Source organism: Notechis scutatus, chromosome 2, assembly GCF_049901735.1.
Source record: "Notechis scutatus isolate UNSWTSFEM ecotype Mainland chromosome 2, rNotScu1.2, whole genome shotgun sequence".
NCBI classification, from domain to species: Eukaryota; Metazoa; Chordata; class Lepidosauria; order Squamata; family Elapidae; genus Notechis; species Notechis scutatus.
Genome location: NC_142010.1, coordinates 228,854,368 through 228,872,240, shown reverse-complemented (window position 1 = coordinate 228,872,240; position 17,873 = coordinate 228,854,368). Strand labels below are relative to the sequence as shown.

Genomic DNA, 17,873 nt, shown 5'->3' with positions numbered 1-17,873 from the left:
AGTGGAGAAAACATAATAAAGTGTATCCTAAAATTCTATTTTAAAAATATTTTCACACATATCCAGCATGAAGCTTTCAAGTAACATTTCTACAACTTGTTTGTAATGCAGGTGTCTTAGGATTTAGGACTCAAATTTATGATATGTATAAGGATATAAATGAATGAATAAATGATGAACAAATGAATTTCTCCTCAAATTTAAAGTATTTTATGGGTAGATTTGGCTGTTTAAAATTTAAATTGTGACACCAGTCTAGGAATTTACCCTAAGCTTTTCCTTTGAAGTATAAACTGCATCGATTTAACCCCAGTCATTTTCTTTATACCAAAATACATTACTGAGGTAAATTTATTTCAATGTAAGTGATATTTTCTTTCTGTTCATTCTACATTATAAAAACATACATTATCTTTTAAAAAGATATTGTTACAATAGATATATCTTGATCAAGGCAATAAGCAAACTTGAATATGGTTCTTAGATTACACCCAAATAATAAACAGAACATAATTTAGGCATATCTTTTACTGGATTACTTTATGTAGCTCTACAGTTGCATAGCACATGTAGTTGTATCAATATATTTTCTTCAATGCATGAATGGGAACTCAACAATCCCATTGTATTGAATAATTTTTCTTAAAGCATCAGTGAGGAATTTTCCACACCTAATTTTCTTCTTTTAGTTCCTATTAGTCTCAGGCATAATGGAAAGAGAAAAAAAAAAACCTTCTACTTGTGTTGTATTTCTTATGGGATCACTATAAGCTTCTGACTTCCCTCATTTTATACACTTGTAATTGTATATTTTTTCATCTTTTACAAAAGTGTATTTATTTTCATCATAAATATACAGTTCCATAAAGTGTTTTTAATTACTTTTAAAAATTTGCTTAGATAAAGGAAATCACCTTGGAACACTTAAAATGCTAGCTTAGTTTTAAGTGCATTTCACTGGAAAAGTGAGCTTTATGTATTTTATTTTCTTCTTGTGAGGTAGATTAATATACTTTTACATCATTTTATTCCACAAACAGTTTTATAATACATCCAGAACTTTGATTATTGGATAGATGAAAATATAACAAATAAAAATATTATTTAGAAGATATGATCTGCCTGGACCAAAAGTTCTACTAACCTCTAGAGCAAGGGTGTCCAACCTTGTGAACTTTAAGACTTGGGGCCTTCAACTTCCAGAGTTCTAGATTGGGAATTCTGAGAATTGAAGTCCACAAGTCGTAAAGTTCCTAAGGTTGGACACCCCTGCTCTAGAGCAATCAGTGTGCTGCTTTCAGCTTGGCAAGTCATGAATTGTTCTGGCTTAGTCTAATATAGTCTTTCTGATTAATTCCAATGATCAAAAAGTATAATAATTTTAGAGCATGCTTTGCTTATGAATGATAAAGTTGAACTGGGCTTCCCCAAGCAGAAATATTAATTCTACATATACATCTATGTGGAAAATCACTAGGGATATCAGACCAGCAGAAATGCTACCATTAGTCAGCACTAAAAAGATATGCAGATGTTTTTAGTCGTTTGAATAGAAACCATACATTCTTGCTTCCAACATGTTTACAACAAATGTCTTCGAAGTAAGTCATAATTTTTTCATCAAAAAAAATCATTAATACATGGGTGTATTAATTTATTTTTATTTCTATGCACAATCTGCCACCTTTTTAATATGTCTTTAGTATATGTGAATTTATAAATTGTAATATAAGGCACAGTTGAGAAAAATATTCTACATTTATAAATCATATTTTCTTCTTCACTGTTCTCCAAAGCTCTTTCTTTAAAAAAAACAAAAACCAAAGCTGTCTGTTTTTCCAATCTCTTCCTTCTCCCAAAAAACTCAAACAGAATTTTTTTCATGTAGACTGCTAAGAGTACAATCTATTTTTAGCTACCTATTTTTGATGTTATAGCAAAACTTGAATACTAAGGATAAAAATAAAACATACTAGTGTGTCTATGTGAGAAAAGAATCCATGTGAAAATTCTATGTATGCCCTCATGAGATAGTTAGATGTAATTTAGATAAACAGGTCAATAAATTAATATGCAAAAGATGCCCATTAAAGAAGAGATGTTTATTAAAATACTTGCTATACATCTCCAGCCTGAGCCTTTATTTATATCTCATGTCAATATATGGTATTCATTTCATGAAATGAACCCCATACATGTTTTCCCTTTCCTATTTTGTCACTTACATATCTGTTCAATCACAGCAGTATCCCCCAAAATGCTCATACCAGTTGTACTTATAATAAATATTTCTATGGGAGTAAATATTCTCAATAGCTAAGTAGTAAAAAGTAAGATCAGAAAGTAAACAAGGTTGCCCATGTGATTAAGGCTACATTCCTATGCACACTTATAAATAGGAGTAATATCCTCAGGCATACTTTGGACGAAACACGTACAAAACTTCAAAGTTATTGCTTGATCCAAATTAACCTTAAGAAACTTATTCGAGAATATCACTCTTTGCTTTATTTGTGCTACAACCAGAATGTTGCTTTTACTTTTGACTGAAAACCACACAGAGTTGGTTATAAGATGATTGGTTTGTTACATATCAAACATATATAAATGTTTCAAATAAAAAAAATAAACTTCACTTTAAAGTAATCTAGGTTACTGATAAAAAAAGAATAAACTAGTACACAGGCTAAAGCAGCAATTTGGAAATAAGGGTACATTCATATGATCAAGAAACAACACTGGTTGTATGGAAATCTGAATAGTTGTATGCAAGAATGGAAAGTATTATAACATTTATTTATTCAATATAGGATTTAATTGCATGATTGCTGCCACCATGTTGACTATTTTGACTCAAATATCATGGACATCATTGTCTCACATCTAAAAAACTGGAAGTTATCAAGTTAGCAAAGGCTGCAGTATAAGATCAACTATAAAATTTACTGCAACTTCAATTTCATCATTAAAAAAATCCTACCAGGCCAAAACAATATATTTGGTTTGGTATATCACTCCTTCCTTAACCCAAAATTGCAATTCACGTATGTTTTATGATGGTTTACAAACAGTAATGGTTATGTTGACACTTTTAATTCAAACGTTTTAAAGAGACTGAAATAACAGATAGCTGTTTTTATTACAACCTCAGCAAAAATTTAAAATGGTAAAAATTCAATCTAGCAGGTTTCCTTCCAGTTTGTCGGCTTCGCCAGCGGCAGGGATTCGCGATCCTACGCGATCCCTGCGGCGCTAGCCATCTTGGTGCCTCCGATCCTGATGGATCTGGAGGCTAAGGCTGCCCCACAGAGGCAGCTGAAGATAGGGGGGAGCTGGTGAAGGGTTTGGGGGTGTTGCAGACCCCCTCTCCAGCTGGCAAAACCCCCTTTTTTCAAGGCGGTTGAGCGGCGGTCTGTAATGGCCGCCACAAAGAAGCCAGCAGCTGGGTAAGACTGAGCAGGAGGAAGAGAGGAGAAAGTTTCAGAGAAAGTTTTTTGGCTGACCCAGGATTTTAAGAGACGTCTAATCCTGAAAAATATGACTTCTTGAACGATACTTTGTTTCCAGAGGAGAATTTCAAGCGGCAAAATTGAGGTGCTGAAATGGAAAGTTTACTCTCCTTCCCTATGGAATCAACAAATGGCTATTGAGAAACCTGTTTTTTGTTTTATAAAAGGTAAAAACTTGGCTTTTTGTTATAAGTGGGAAGGGAGAGGACAAAAAAATATTAAGATCTTGCCTGAGGAGATGCCTTGAAGATCTTGAGACTAGAAATTAATTGCAACAAGGCTTTAAAATACAGACTGGGCTTTTTTTCTTTTCCTTTTTACTGATACCACCCCAGGAAGAGAAAGTGAGAACTTTGTGCTTTGTCTAAACTGATTGATGTCTCTGGGACTTTGGGGAATTGTTTTAACTTTTGAAACATCTTGGTTGCTTTAAGAAGAAGAACAAAGAAAAGATTCACAATGGCTTTACCTGTTGATGAACTTAGAAAGGAATATGGAGAAATAAAGAAAGAAAGCAAGGACGCTGTGAAAGAAGCCTTCCTTTTTTTAGAAATGGCGCTTGCTATTTATCAGCAAACACAACAACAGATGGAGGAAAGAAGAAGAAGAAGAAGAAGAAGAAGAAGAAGAAGAAGAAGAAGAAGAAGAAGAAGAAGAAGAAGAAGAAGAAGAAGAAGAAGAAGAAGAAGAAGAAGAAGAAGAAGAAGAAGACGCCATCTTCAATGAATCTAAAAATTTAATTAAGAGAGAAAAGAGAAAGAAAGGAAGGAAAATGAAGGACTTAAGACTTAAAAAAAACACTTAAGAAAGAGAAAAATAAGATGCAAAATCAACTCAATGTTACTAAGCAAAAGGAAAAAGGAATACAACAGAGAGGGGAAGCTAAAAAGGCGGAGGTTAGTAGAGGAGAGGGTAAAATGGCCAGGTGGGATAAGAAAGGAAGGGAAAAGGGAGGAAAAAGCCACAAAGGTATGAAACAAGATGGGAAAAAAGGAATTTTTTTTAGGGATAAAGGGTAATGTATAATTTCTTTAAAAAAGAAGATTCTGCAAGGTACATAAGATGGTATTGTAGTACTTGTATTAGAAATAGAAAACTAGAATGTTATAAGAATTAATAAAAGACCAAAATATTGAAATGTTTAGTAATGATAGATTTTAAAATTTAACAAAATATTAAAAGGAATGTTTAAAATACTGAGTTTAATTAAAAAGTTTAATTGACTATTGTTTTGATTTTACTATAAACTCATTATTGTAGCACTTGTCCTTTGAAATAGACAATTGGAATGTTATAAGATTTAACATTTAGATTTATTATTTAATTATATTAATTATTATGGAACCTATTATTATTATTTTTTTCTCTTTTTAAAGGTTAGCAGGTAGAATGTACTAAGCAGAGTCAGATTGGGTACTAGGCGTTATTTTAAATATTAATTTAGGGGGAGGATAGAAAGGCATCATACTCTGATCAGTGATTTCAGGAGAAATCCTTTCTTTTTCTTACTGTAGGGAATGAGATAAATGGATAATTTGGAAAGAATGGACAAAAAATACAAATACAATGATTTAAATTAAAATGAATTAAATAAAATAGAAATAAGAAGCGTGAAAAGCGGGAGAAGTTATATAGAAGATATAGAATGGTAAATAAGATAGGTAATGGTATATAAGATGAGCACGAATTTAATTGAAGTCCATACAAAGAGAGGTAATCTGGGGCCAAACTACTTTCTTAAAAGAAGTTTTATATTTTTGTGTTTTGTGTGTTCATGTTTTGTTTGAGAATTAATAAAACCTCGGAGGAATGTTGGATGAGAATAATGGTAATCAAGTCAGAGAGAAATGTAGATGATGATTATAAATTGGATAAATATAGAAAATAATAATAATAATAATGAAATTGAATACGAAAAGAGAAATAATGAGAAATTTGTTAAGAGATATCTATATGTCCATATTGAAATGGTGTAAAACAGAATTATGTTGTATAAAATAATATTTTATACTTGACTTGTAAAATTAATAATGGAAAGAGGTTTTATGTATTCAATGGTTAATGATGGTTTGTTTGTCTTTAAAATCAATAAAATTTGTTTCAAAAAAATAATAATTCAATCTAGCTGATACTTGTCCAAATGTTGCAGCCCGTCTCCAATTAATGACAGCAGCACATAACCTAGTGTGAAGTAGCTTCAGTTCTGAAATGAACTGAGAAATGTAAAGCAAAACTGACCTTGTTGCCAAGAAACCTAGTTTCTTCCCCTTGAGATTTTTTGCAAAGATACAGAAAAATTCATTTAATAATGTTATTCAATTTTACATTGAGTCCCATAACAAATATCCCTAAAGAATTATTTAGCTACCTTCCTATTACTTAGTGTGCTAAACAGATCCTTTATAGAGATGTGTTTACAAATTTGCTCTTTCGTCTTTCTATTGAAATATTTATTTTAGAACTACCAGTTTGAAAAGGCAAAAACATGTAGTATTAAAAAATCTGGGATGAGATATCATTTCACTATTGAACAGTGGTATGCAATTTGAATGTCTTCCTGGACTTACAGATCCTGCCTGTTGAACAGGTGGCAGCTGTGGCCAAAAAGGCCTCGCTCAGCTTCATTTGGGCTTTCTAGGTCAGGAAGCCCTTATTTTGATTAAGCTGTGTCATTTTTCAGGACCCCAGAAGTGTGCCGTATCTATTGTGGTGTCTGCCCTCTGGAATGGGATTCTCCCAGTGATCTGGATGACTTCCACCCTAATGTCACTTTAGAAGACCTTAAAGACTTAGCTCTTCTTGCAGGCTTTAGGCTAGTAGCCCCTTGTTGGGTTAATTAGATATTTGTTGTTGCTTAGTTTGTCATCTCATTTATTATTATTTTTAAATTGCATTTTCCTGTTGCTTTTTAATGCCACGAGTAAGAGAAAGTTGAAGTGGGATGGCATCTTAGATAAATAAGTAAAATTAAGGTGCAAATCTAAACAACCATGTTATCAGTTCTGTCTATCCAGTTGAACTGTATCTTACTGTACTTCTTTGAATAGCCATCACTGGTGTCACATAGAAAACTGCTTAAGATAACAAGATCTTCAAAAGCAATTGCTCATTTATGATTTTCTTTTTTGTCCCAAGAATCAGTTGAAAATAGGAGAGATAGAAGGAAATGAGAGAACTAAATTGCTAAAAATATTCTAACCATTGCCCCAAACAACCATTATCTTCAGAAATATTAATCTATACATTGTAATTTCAGCAATATTTGTGACCTTTCCATATACCGTATTTGCCGGCGTATAAGACGACTGGGCGTATAAGACGAGCCCCCAACATTTCCACTCAAAATATAGTTTTTGTTATATACTCGCCGTATAAGACGACCCCCCCACTTGGAGGCATGTTTTTCAGGGCAAAAAAGTCATCTCATACGCCAGCAAATACGGTAAGTTGTAACACTTGGGGTATTCTGGATATAATTCTTGATTGACACCCCCGCCCCTTTCCCCCAAACTTACAAAGCCACCAAAATGCTTTAGAGAGGCAGCTTCGCCTTTCTCAGGCTGGCACTCAATTCCTCTCCCTTTCTTTGTGACAGCCCCCGCGTGCGTGCCATCGGGACTCCAAGGGTGGGGGATGGACAGCTGCCAACTCTCTCTCACTCTGTGTGTGTGTGTGTGTGTGTGTGTGTGTGTGTGGTGTGGAGGGTAATTCCGGCTATCTCTGGCCTCCGCTCGGTTTTAAAGTCGCTTGGCCGGTTCCCAAGTCGCAAGCGCGTGCTGGCCGGGAGACGCGGCGCCGGGTGGCAGCTCGGTGCAGAGGAGGCAGATCTTTCTCTCTTAAGCGAGGAGGGGACAAGAGGAGGGACGGGACGGGACAGGGGGCGGGAGGAGGTCCCTCGCCTTCTTCCACCGCCCACCGGACCCTTTTCTTCTCAAGGGGACCCTGGAAAGCAGCTCGGGAGCCGGGTGGCCCTGCCCAGCGGGGTCCCATCAGGAACTTCCCGAGGACACCCCCCCTGCCCCAAGCACAGCCCTCCCGGTCTTTCAAAGAGAGAGGGAGAAGCGGGAGGAGCAAATTGCCGCCCCCCGCCCCGCTGCCCAGAAGGAGGGGCGCCACAGTCCACCGCCACCACCTTCTCCCTCCCACTCCCCGGGCCATTACGCGGCTCGGGGCTGGCTGGGCGAAGCGGCCCCGCCAGAGACCTTCCCGCTCCACCCCCACCCCACCTCCAGATTGGCCTCCGCAAGCGCCCCGAGCCGGGCGGAGGGGGAGGAGGAGGAAGAGAGACTCCGGCTGGGCTTGAAGGGGCTCGCAAGTTGCGGAGCCCCGCCCCCTTCACTCTTGCACCGAGTGACAACGTATTTACCGGCGTATAAGACGACCCCCCCACTTGGAGGCATGTTTTTCAGGGCAAAAAAGTCGTCTTATACGCCGGCAAATACGGTATGTTTTCTTCTACCAGTACATATATTGTTCTTTTCATATTCATTAAGGAGACTTCAACATTACCATTTATGATAGTGGAATTTAACTCCAAATCCTATGCATGGATATACAGAAATAAGTCCCATTGAAAGAAATAAAAGCCATTACATAAACTTCAGATATAAAATATTAAGATCTAACTATATATTTCTTATTTAAAAATGGCTTTACAGATAATTTTTTATTAAATTAATGTTTATGTTATACATAGGATTAAAAAGAACACAAGCTCAAAATTGCCAAAATTAATCTGTACAGTCCAGTAGCTAAGTACACCATAAACTGGCCTTTCATCTATATATGACATTACTGAGAAACTAAATGCTTTTTTCTATGTAGCTTCCCACACACAACCCATGTCAACTGTGGAAGAAGACTTGAGGAAATAATTATATTTATTTATCATATTAAGGCTTGTAAGAAGAAAAAATGAGAAAGAAAAAAAAAATCCACTACAGAAGTCCATTCACATGGAATTGGATTTAGCCATTTACTGAAGTTTAGGCAAGAGCCTATGGGGCAGATGACAGTTAAGTTTAATTTCTTAATGTTTAAGTGATTTCCTAAAAGCAAAAAATTCACATGGCCAGAGGATAACAGGCTTGGTTAAATAAGTTCATAGTAAGGAGAGAAAATGAAAATAAAGACAAAGCGTTAAGCATCGTCCAGCAATTTTTGCCTTGCATGCACGTTCATAAATACCATTTATACATATTACAGCCTTCAAACTTCTAATCTCTCTCACATGTACATGCTTATAACCTATATCATTAAATCTGTGATAAATGTGCAAATGAAGTGAGGGATTACATACAAATGTCTTAGGCATTATTACAACTTGTTTATCAAAATATTGCTCTGTTGTAGTGTTTCAAGTCCTACACATGCAAGGCATGATGGCTCAGTAGTTAAAAAAATGGGCTTGTCGGTTGGTAGGCCAAAAGTCCAAGTTTAAGACCTGAGTGTCGTGCATCTTCATCCAGCTCCTGCCCACCTAGCCATTTAAAAGCATTCAAATGCAAGTAGATAAATAGGTACAACTTAAGTGGGGAAGAAACAGTGTTCCATGATGTCATTCTAACTGCATGACCACAGAAAAGTCTTCGGACAGTGCTGGCTCATAGCCTTGAAATGGATATGAGTACTGCATAAGTATACTTACATATTTTAGCAAAACAGACACACAATCTTATCCAAATACAAAATGAAGAAATGCTTTAAAGTGGAGTATTCTGGTATTCAGGAGATGATTCTCAGTTTGAATTATTTCATGGAATTAGTTAGCAAATTTCAGAAATTTCCAACTGTGGTACTACTTGCAAAACTGCAATTGGAAGTTACAAATGGATTTATATGGCTGTTCATTATAGTAAAACATAGTGACTCTTCCATATTTCTACCAACTCCAATCTGAGACCACTTTATATGATCCAATAAATGCACGTAAGAACATGGGATTAGTTCATTTACACCGGTTCAAATATCCATGTGAGTGATTTAGCTTGCAATCAACACAAAGATTACAAATAGTAAATGTTTTGTTCACACCACGAGTAATTTTTTCTCTTAGAAATGTTGAGACAGTAAAATTTTATTTTCTGGTCTGAAATAATCAGTGGTGGGATTCAGCCAGTTCTCACTGGTTCAAGTGAACTGGTTGTTAAATTACCCACTCTTTTGCTATCAATGTGGATCCTGGATGCTATGCTGCAATGGAGAAATGGGCAACAGAATGTAAGAGAAGTAGAAGTCCACTTTTCCTCTTTCTTCTCCCTGTTCCTCCTCCTCTCCTCATGCTGGCCACTCCATTGCCCATTGCAATGCAGTGTCCTGGATCTACTTTGATAGAGGGGGTGGGGAGGGTGTAATATAACAACTGGCTCGCCCAGAGTCAGGTTGGCCGTCGTGGGAGGATTGTCCTACATGTGCAGTGGAGCTGGAGGACAGGGATAGGCCATGTCTTCCACATCAGCCAACCTGACCCTTGGCTAACCGATTGTTAAATTATTTGAATCCACCACTGGAAATCATCTTCAGAAGTTACTCCTGAAAATGATAATTGCTACATAGCAAGGAATAAATCTATCAAACAGAAACTTAAGAAAAAGCAACCCCCCCCTCTATATAGCTACTTTCAGCATTATTAACAAGATAAAGTGATAATATTTTTGCCAATGTTTCAAGTCAGTGTAAGGTAACTCTAAACAAGGAGTCCCCAACCATTGGTCTATAGACTGGCATTCCAGCAATCGGGCAATGCAAACGAAGTTCTGTCCTCAGGATGCAAGCAGCATGCAAAACCACACCCCGTCCAGTCCACAGAAAAACCTTTCTCCATGGAACTGGTCCCTGGTGCCCAAAAGGTTGGGGGCCACTGCACTAAACTGTTTATCTGGATACTAAAATAAATAATTATTTAAAGCACTACTAAACGATCACTAGCAGTTTATGACTGAGTTACTAGTCTTTAGTTTGAATTTATCCTCTAGTATGACTTGATGTCCACAGGCAAGTGAACAATACTTGTGCAAACTCAATATGATTTTCCAGACTAAGTGATATCTTGTATTTTGAAATATTCCACAGATGACTGTGTCAGCATAACAATAGCCAAACTAGCAGCGGATTGGCAACCTTCCTAACAGTTTATGACAGTTCCAGCTTCCAGTATGATGTATGAACTCTGAGCAACCAGTTTAATCAAAAGGATTTAATTGGGTAGCTGCAAATGTTGACTGAAAAGATAAGTGTTTTAAAAATGGAAAATGAATGAAGAAAGTTGTTCTTTTTGCAGACGTAAATTGAGTCTATCGAGTTATTTTAGAACTACCAATTATGCAAGAAAGAATTTAGTTTCTTATTGCCTTTTTCACCACTATCATCACCATCATCATCATCATCATGAAACACATTTTTCTTCAAGAAATCAGAATGGCATCAATTATTCTTCTCTGCTCCTTTTATTCTTACAAGTCTCCTGCAAGATAGACTAGCCAATGGTCACACTATTAGTATTGTTTTTAAGGCAGAGTTCAAGGTTTGAGCTGACATCTAATATTCACACCAGCTGGGTTTATGAATGCAGGCAATTTCATTACCATAGCCACTTCTACACATAGATACTTGTTTTAATTTGCTTCCATTCTCTCTGTTAGGCAGATTTAGACTGTTTTGCTAGTATTGTTTTCATTTACATTGTTTTTATATTATATACCATCCAGTGTTAAAATGCAATCAGGCAGCCTTATAATTTTAAAATTTGGATATTTGCAAGACTTCTTCTAGTGAGGCTTTTATTGTACAATCACCCTGACCCAGAATTTTTACATGAGGTAAATATTTTGTTTGAATCATTATTCTACATCTAAAATATAGTCATGATTTTTTTGTTGTTTCTACTACTTTTCTTTCCACAAAAATTAGCAAAATAGAATAGCCATTTACTGGTAATGCCAAAAGCTTCTGCCTGGAAGAACCAGGATACTTTTATCTGAGATACTAGAATGCATTTCCAGGCATAATAGCCAATATTGTTCTAGACAGAGTAAAATGTTGACTTAAAAGAATACAATTACCATGCTTACCTTCAAAATGACTGGGATAAATTTACTGCAAATCACATGTAAGTGAATAGCAAAATATTAGTCTAAGCCCTGTAGCCATGGTTTTTTTTACTCTTCCAGACTGTATCTGAGTAAATGAGAGACCTTTATCTGTCCTATCTCTTACAAATAGAAACTGTTTCTAACTTTGAATGTTTTTCTTAAATGTTCCGATTCTTATTTTAATTGAAATACTATTTTAAAATGTTTTACATATCTTTCATATTGTTTTTAAGTTGTTGTTTTGTCAGTTTTTGTTTTGAAAAGGATTACCGTAACATATTTTATTCTATGGCATATCTATGTAACCTGTTATGCCATAATAGATGACTAAGACATTTACCTAAAACAGACACTAAAATAGGCAAAGAAAGTAAAACAAGACTCTGTAATCAGTTTACACTGTTTCTAACCACTTCAAGGGCAAATCCACTTCCAAGGCAGAGATTCAAACAACTGTTAACAATTGCTGACATCTTGATTATTTAATGTTGCTGCCAGTGATAACATTTCTGTTTTATTGACCCGATCCTAAAAAAAATCACCTTTCAAAACCTTGTGAGATATTAAGCAACTAGAATTTAAAACAACATCTTGCATTTTTAGTATCCAAGAACTGACAAGATGTTTAGGTCAGATGAATAAACACTTAAACATTACTAACTTGCTCTTTGAGGGAGATGGTGGCTTAGAAATATGAAAATAAATAAATAAAAATAAAGATACTTATCATTGTTCAATATAATGCTTTTTCTCTATCAGAAATTTGATTAGTTACCAACATATTCTTTATGAAGAACATAGCCAAAGAAAGCTTTGTAACATAAAAAGAGACTGATAGAAGTATAACTTGCATTTATGCCAGGTATTATAAAGCAAATATTGAAATAATACTGTATCTTTGGCACCAGTATTGATATCTCATTTCATGCCAATTTCTACTGGGACAAAGGACTATGTTCTCATATTTATTGTTTTTGAATATATTGAGGACAGTAAAGAATATTGTTAATATATTCCTTTACTTATATTAAATTGTTTAGCAAGATGTTTCCAGCCACAAAGTCATTGAGTTACTATCTACCTTTCCATTATTGCAACAGACCGCACATGTGGCTATACGAACAAATAATTGCATTGTTTTTAAGACTCACAATGCCCACATTGTGGTATAAAAAAAACCCAGCATGGTGGTTAAGGTGTTGGATTGGCAACAGGGAGCAGTTTACCTTAGGCATGGAAACTCACTCCTGCCAACCTACCTAGCAGGTATAGTTGTGCTGCTGTGTATGCTGCCTTGAGTTCCTGAACAAAGTGCAGATAGAAATCTAAAAAATAATAAAATGCCATTACCTTGAGATACAATGGATGGCCTATACATTTTATACTACATGTTTACCTAAATTCATAGAATTGACCACGCATTATGTATATACCATGTTTCCTGTAAATGAGACCCAAATCAGAAAATAAGCCCCAGCATGATTTTTCTTCTCGTAATATAAGCCCTACGCCAAAATAAGCCCCAGTTAAGATCGTCAGCTAGATGGATTCATTTAGTACCATATTTCCCAAAAATAAAATGTTAATAAGATATTAATCAAGATATTAATCGTCTTGAAAATGAACATACATGGACAAGCCACATAGCTGCTGATGAAACTAAACCCAATGTGTGTCTTTCAATCTTAAAACCTTGATAGTTTGAGACCAGATTCCTTGAAAAACCATTTCTTTATATACTTTATCATCCAAGGTGGATTTTTTTATTAGATTTTTATCCGGCCTTCATTACTTTTATTAGGAACGTAAGGTGGAAAACATATCTAATACTCCTTCCTCCTCCTATTTTCTCCACAACAGCAACCCTGTAAGGTGGGTTGGCCTGAGAAAAAGTGACCAAAGTTATGCAGCCAGTTTTTCATGCCTAAACTGAGACAAGAACTGGTCTCTATGCCAGCAAATTAACCACTACACCAAACTGGTTCCAAATTCCAAATATCCTCATAAACTAGAGAAACTTGTGCCATATAGAGAAATTATCTTGCAGTTTTTTCCACCAGTTTCCCATTCAATCTGATGAGACTTTGCTAAAGAATTTTTCCCCAAAGGACAAAAAAATATCCAGAAAACTCTCACAGTGTTCTTAAGCATATTTACTTAAGAATGTAATGCTTTTTCTTCTGGCAGTCAGCAGCCCCTTTAATGTCTATCCTTCAATTAAATGCCAAGGGACAATATCATAAAGGAACGCTTATTGGACTTTTTCCACTGTTACTGTACTGTTACTGTAAGAAGAGACCAGCCTTTGGCAAATTGCTGGAAAACCTCCCATCCAATTTTTCTTCCCCCAAATCTGGCAAAGGATTCTAAAAACTGTGCCCATTTCTAATTCCAGTAGATGACTACTTAATAGATCTTGTAGCAAGAGCAGTCACTTGTGAAATTATCTCTCCTTGGAGAGGTTTACCTGATACCTACTTTGTAACTGTTTCTGGTGGCAGAAGTTCATCTTTTGAAAATTTCCCTAGTTTGTAAGAACCCAACTATAGACTCAGCAGGTATGGCTTTTAAACATTATTTTCTCTCTCTCTCTCTCCCTCCTCCCTCCCTCCCTCTCTCTCTCTCTGTGTCAGTGGTGGGATTCAATTTTTTTTACTACTGGTTCTGTGGGCATGGATTGGTGGACATGAAAGGGGAAGGATACTGTAAAATCTCCAGTCAGATGTGGTATTTATTTGCTGGTTCTCCAAACGACTCAAAATTTCTGCTACCGGTTCTCCAGAACTGGTGAGAACCTGCTGGATACCACCTCTGGTGTGTGTGTGTGTGTGTGTGTGTGTGTTTGTATGTGAAAAGCAAAACACTTTTTTTTTTTTTACTTTGGACATGAACTACAGAATTGGTAAATGATAAATGCTGGAATCTCATTATTCAAAGCACAATATCACAGAGCATTGTATCTTTCGTGCAGTTCCATGGAATTACTATACCATATTATTTAAAAAACAGTTTTATAAACAGTCCTGCATATCTAAAATAAACTGAAGGCTTCATTTCTGATATCAATAAAAGGTATACAAGTAACAGGAGACCACACATTCTAACAATGCCCTTACCAATAAACCTAATGTATGTTTTAAACATCTTCTTAAGAGTATTCTTTGAATAAATATATTGCAAAGGGCTGAAATTCATTTTCAGGCACAGTTGCTGATTATGACCACCATAGGCTGAGATGATGGTGATAAATCCTCTTAATTGGATTAGAGGATTAAAGCTTGATTCTGATTTTTGCACTCATGCACATGTACTTTAGTGTGACTCTAGCTCAGACTTCAAGGCAATAACATATGGACTGTGCTGCCAAGCACTTGGAGAAATATGATGTACATAAGGTGTATATTATTGTTGCCTCCTTTTCATATGTGGCATCAAAGCAAACAGCTGAAATAGGAAGATGCCTTTGTATTAAATGACTGAAATAGGATTAGAGCCAGGTTTAAAACTTCCCTGAACTGCAGCACTCACTATATGGCTCTGGGTCTGTCTTTCTGCATATAATCTACTTTATAGAACACTGGAAAATTTATGCTGGAGACAACTGTGTGTTCTGCACTGCCCAATTTTAAAAGAACAGCTATGAAATATAAAAATAATAATATTAAACTGAAATTAAAATTTATTGTTATTGTTGTGTGCATTTCCATTTATTTGGAATGCTATAAAGTATTGAATAATTGAGAAAGTGAAATACCAAAAAGGAAGCATGTGTTCTTCATTGATTATACAGATGCCTTTGATTGGGTCATTCATGTCAAGCTGTGGGATGTGTTTAGAAAATTATGAATCCCAGAACATCTCATTGTCCTCAGGACAAAACTTATATACAAGTCAGGAATTCACAGAAAAAACTTGGTGAAACAGACTGGCTCCCGTTTGGCAAATGTGTGAGGTAAGGCTGCATATTTCTCCTTTATTTATTCAATCTACTTTTTCATGTATGTTAAGGTAAACTGAATTAAAAGAAGATGAGCATGGTTTTAAAACTGGAGACAGAAACACCAGTAACTTGTGCTATGTTGATGACAAATGGTTTCTTGGAAAGTGCTTTATAATGTTCTCTTTCGAATCTTTATAAAGACCCACTGGATGCAAGAAATATATGCAAACTAACATGATAGTGAGTGTGAATTCTAGCCTCATGGTAGCTCATCTGGTGAATGATCTACCACAGTTTTCTATCTTTCTGGCTAAAATTATGGAGGATGCAGTCATCTAGATCTGTCTGGAGAAGATTGATTCATTTAAGCTGATACTGCTGAATGAAATGTTGAGAGAAAACAAGGTGGCAGGGTGAAAATTTGTGTCCTAAGTGATGATGTTACAAAACGGTCTGAGGTTTCAGTATTTTGCAGACATTTGGATTCAATGCAATTGTGGACTACCAAATCCATTTACAGTCATTAAACCTATATACACAGCTAAGAAAGATAATATTCACATACACAAATCAGAAGAGAAGAGTATATATCTTTATTGATATGATTGCAGAGATGATCCCAGCAAAGAAAAGTATTTCAGGAGTCCATAAAAGAGAAAGCCATTAAATTAAAAATGCACCGTGTTTTGTCTGGATGCTTAGTAAGAGGACTTGGAATGATTTATCAAGAAATGTATACTTATCTGATATAACCACTGCCTGATTTAATATCAATCTTAAAAACATTACAGTACATGGGAATCTATAACTTGACCTTCAGCTTTAAGAAATGGAATGAAAAAGTATGTTCATTGTCCAGTCAGTATATCTTGACCCCAAATGTTTTTAACGCCACACATACCTGTAACAAATTGAAAATACTTTCACATACAGACATATAAAATATATATATTTACATTAGCTTCTCTGGATTATTCAGTTTTTTTCCATGACAAAATTTAAATTTATGTCATTCACAACAAGCATCCTTGGAGTTATACAACAGAGGCTTATTCATATTATTCTAATTTTACAGTATAGTAATTATTGCAAGACAAGTTATTGCCAATTTTTTCCACAATATGACTTCAATTAAGGCATGGAGGAAGAGAGATGAAACTCTACCAATTTGGATGATTTGTTTAATGAGAAAAATTTTTCAGCATTGTACTTCTATAGCTTTTCAATTACATCTCATGTCAAAACCTCTCACAATCAATGGGTATCTTGATTGGTTAAGTATGTAGCTACTGTACCAACACAACTGGGTTGTAAGTTTCTTTTTTAACTCTAGGTAAGAAAAACAGAGTATTTTGCTTTGCTGAAGTTATTGGGTTTATGACAACAGATATTGCACAATGCCCCAACTTTCTTTAAATCAGAAAATGCTGAGAAAAACAGAACGTTCGGTAAGAAAATTAACATCGCTTTTAAAAAATAAAAACAAGAAATACAAATATACGTACATGAGACAGAACTACAGTAAGACATCTGAACTAATGAATGATCCACATTAGTCTGGTACCATTCTGGTATATGTGTAGTTGTACCAGGTAGTCCTTGATTTACAGCCATTTGTTTAGTGATCATTTAAAGTAACAGCAGCATTGAAAATAGTGACTTACAACTGGTCCTCGCACTTACAACTGTTCAGCATCCCCACAGTCACGTAATCAAACTTTTTGGCATTTGGCAACCGGCATGTATTTATGATGGTTGCAGCATCCCAGGTTCATGTGATCAGCATTTGTAATCTTCCCAGCCAGTTTCTGACAAGCAAGGGCAATGGGAGAAGCTGGCTTGATTTAACAATCTCATGATTCACTTAATTGCACTGATCTGTTCAACAACTGTGGAAGAAAAGGTCATCAAATCAGGTATAACTCACTCAACAACTGCCTTGCTTAACAACAGAAATTCTAGCTCCAATTGTGATTGTAAGTCAAGGACTACCTGTATGTAACAGATTGTGAAGTCATTTGCTGTAGTGAAATATTTTTAAAAAGCAGTTGGTGAAAGAATCTTTTAATTGCACAAATGCTTGATCACGTGCTTATTTCACATACAATGAAAAGAATCATAAAGGGAACATGGTGTGCCTGAATAAAGTTACCTGCCAAAATAGTGTTATATTGAACATAATATAACCCAGATACATGCTGTTGAAGGCCACTGCCCTGCCTTAAAATCAAACCGGTGCTTCTAAGCATGGTAATACTAATGATTTTATGTTGAACAGCACTTGTTCAAGTCTGTGAGCATTTTCAACAGCCTGGAAATGACAGGGAAGCCCTT

General features: G+C 35.6%; 1 protein-coding gene and 1 long non-coding RNA gene across 9 annotated transcripts in view; one reads left to right on the top strand and one right to left on the bottom strand.

The window, feature by feature from the left end:
* Positions 1-17,873, bottom strand: part of MEF2C (myocyte enhancer factor 2C) — a 199,734-nt gene that overhangs the window by 124,358 nt on the left and 57,503 nt on the right. The window lies entirely within an intron of this gene.
* LOC148132538 (uncharacterized) overlaps positions 14,011-17,873 on the top strand; it is a 31,528-nt gene continuing 27,665 nt past the window's right edge. Inside the window, exons 1-2 of the long non-coding RNA XR_015748143.1 lie at positions 14,011-14,157; positions 15,390-15,551. This is a non-coding gene — a long non-coding RNA (uncharacterized LOC148132538). The remainder of the gene's footprint in view (positions 14,158-15,389; positions 15,552-17,873) is intronic.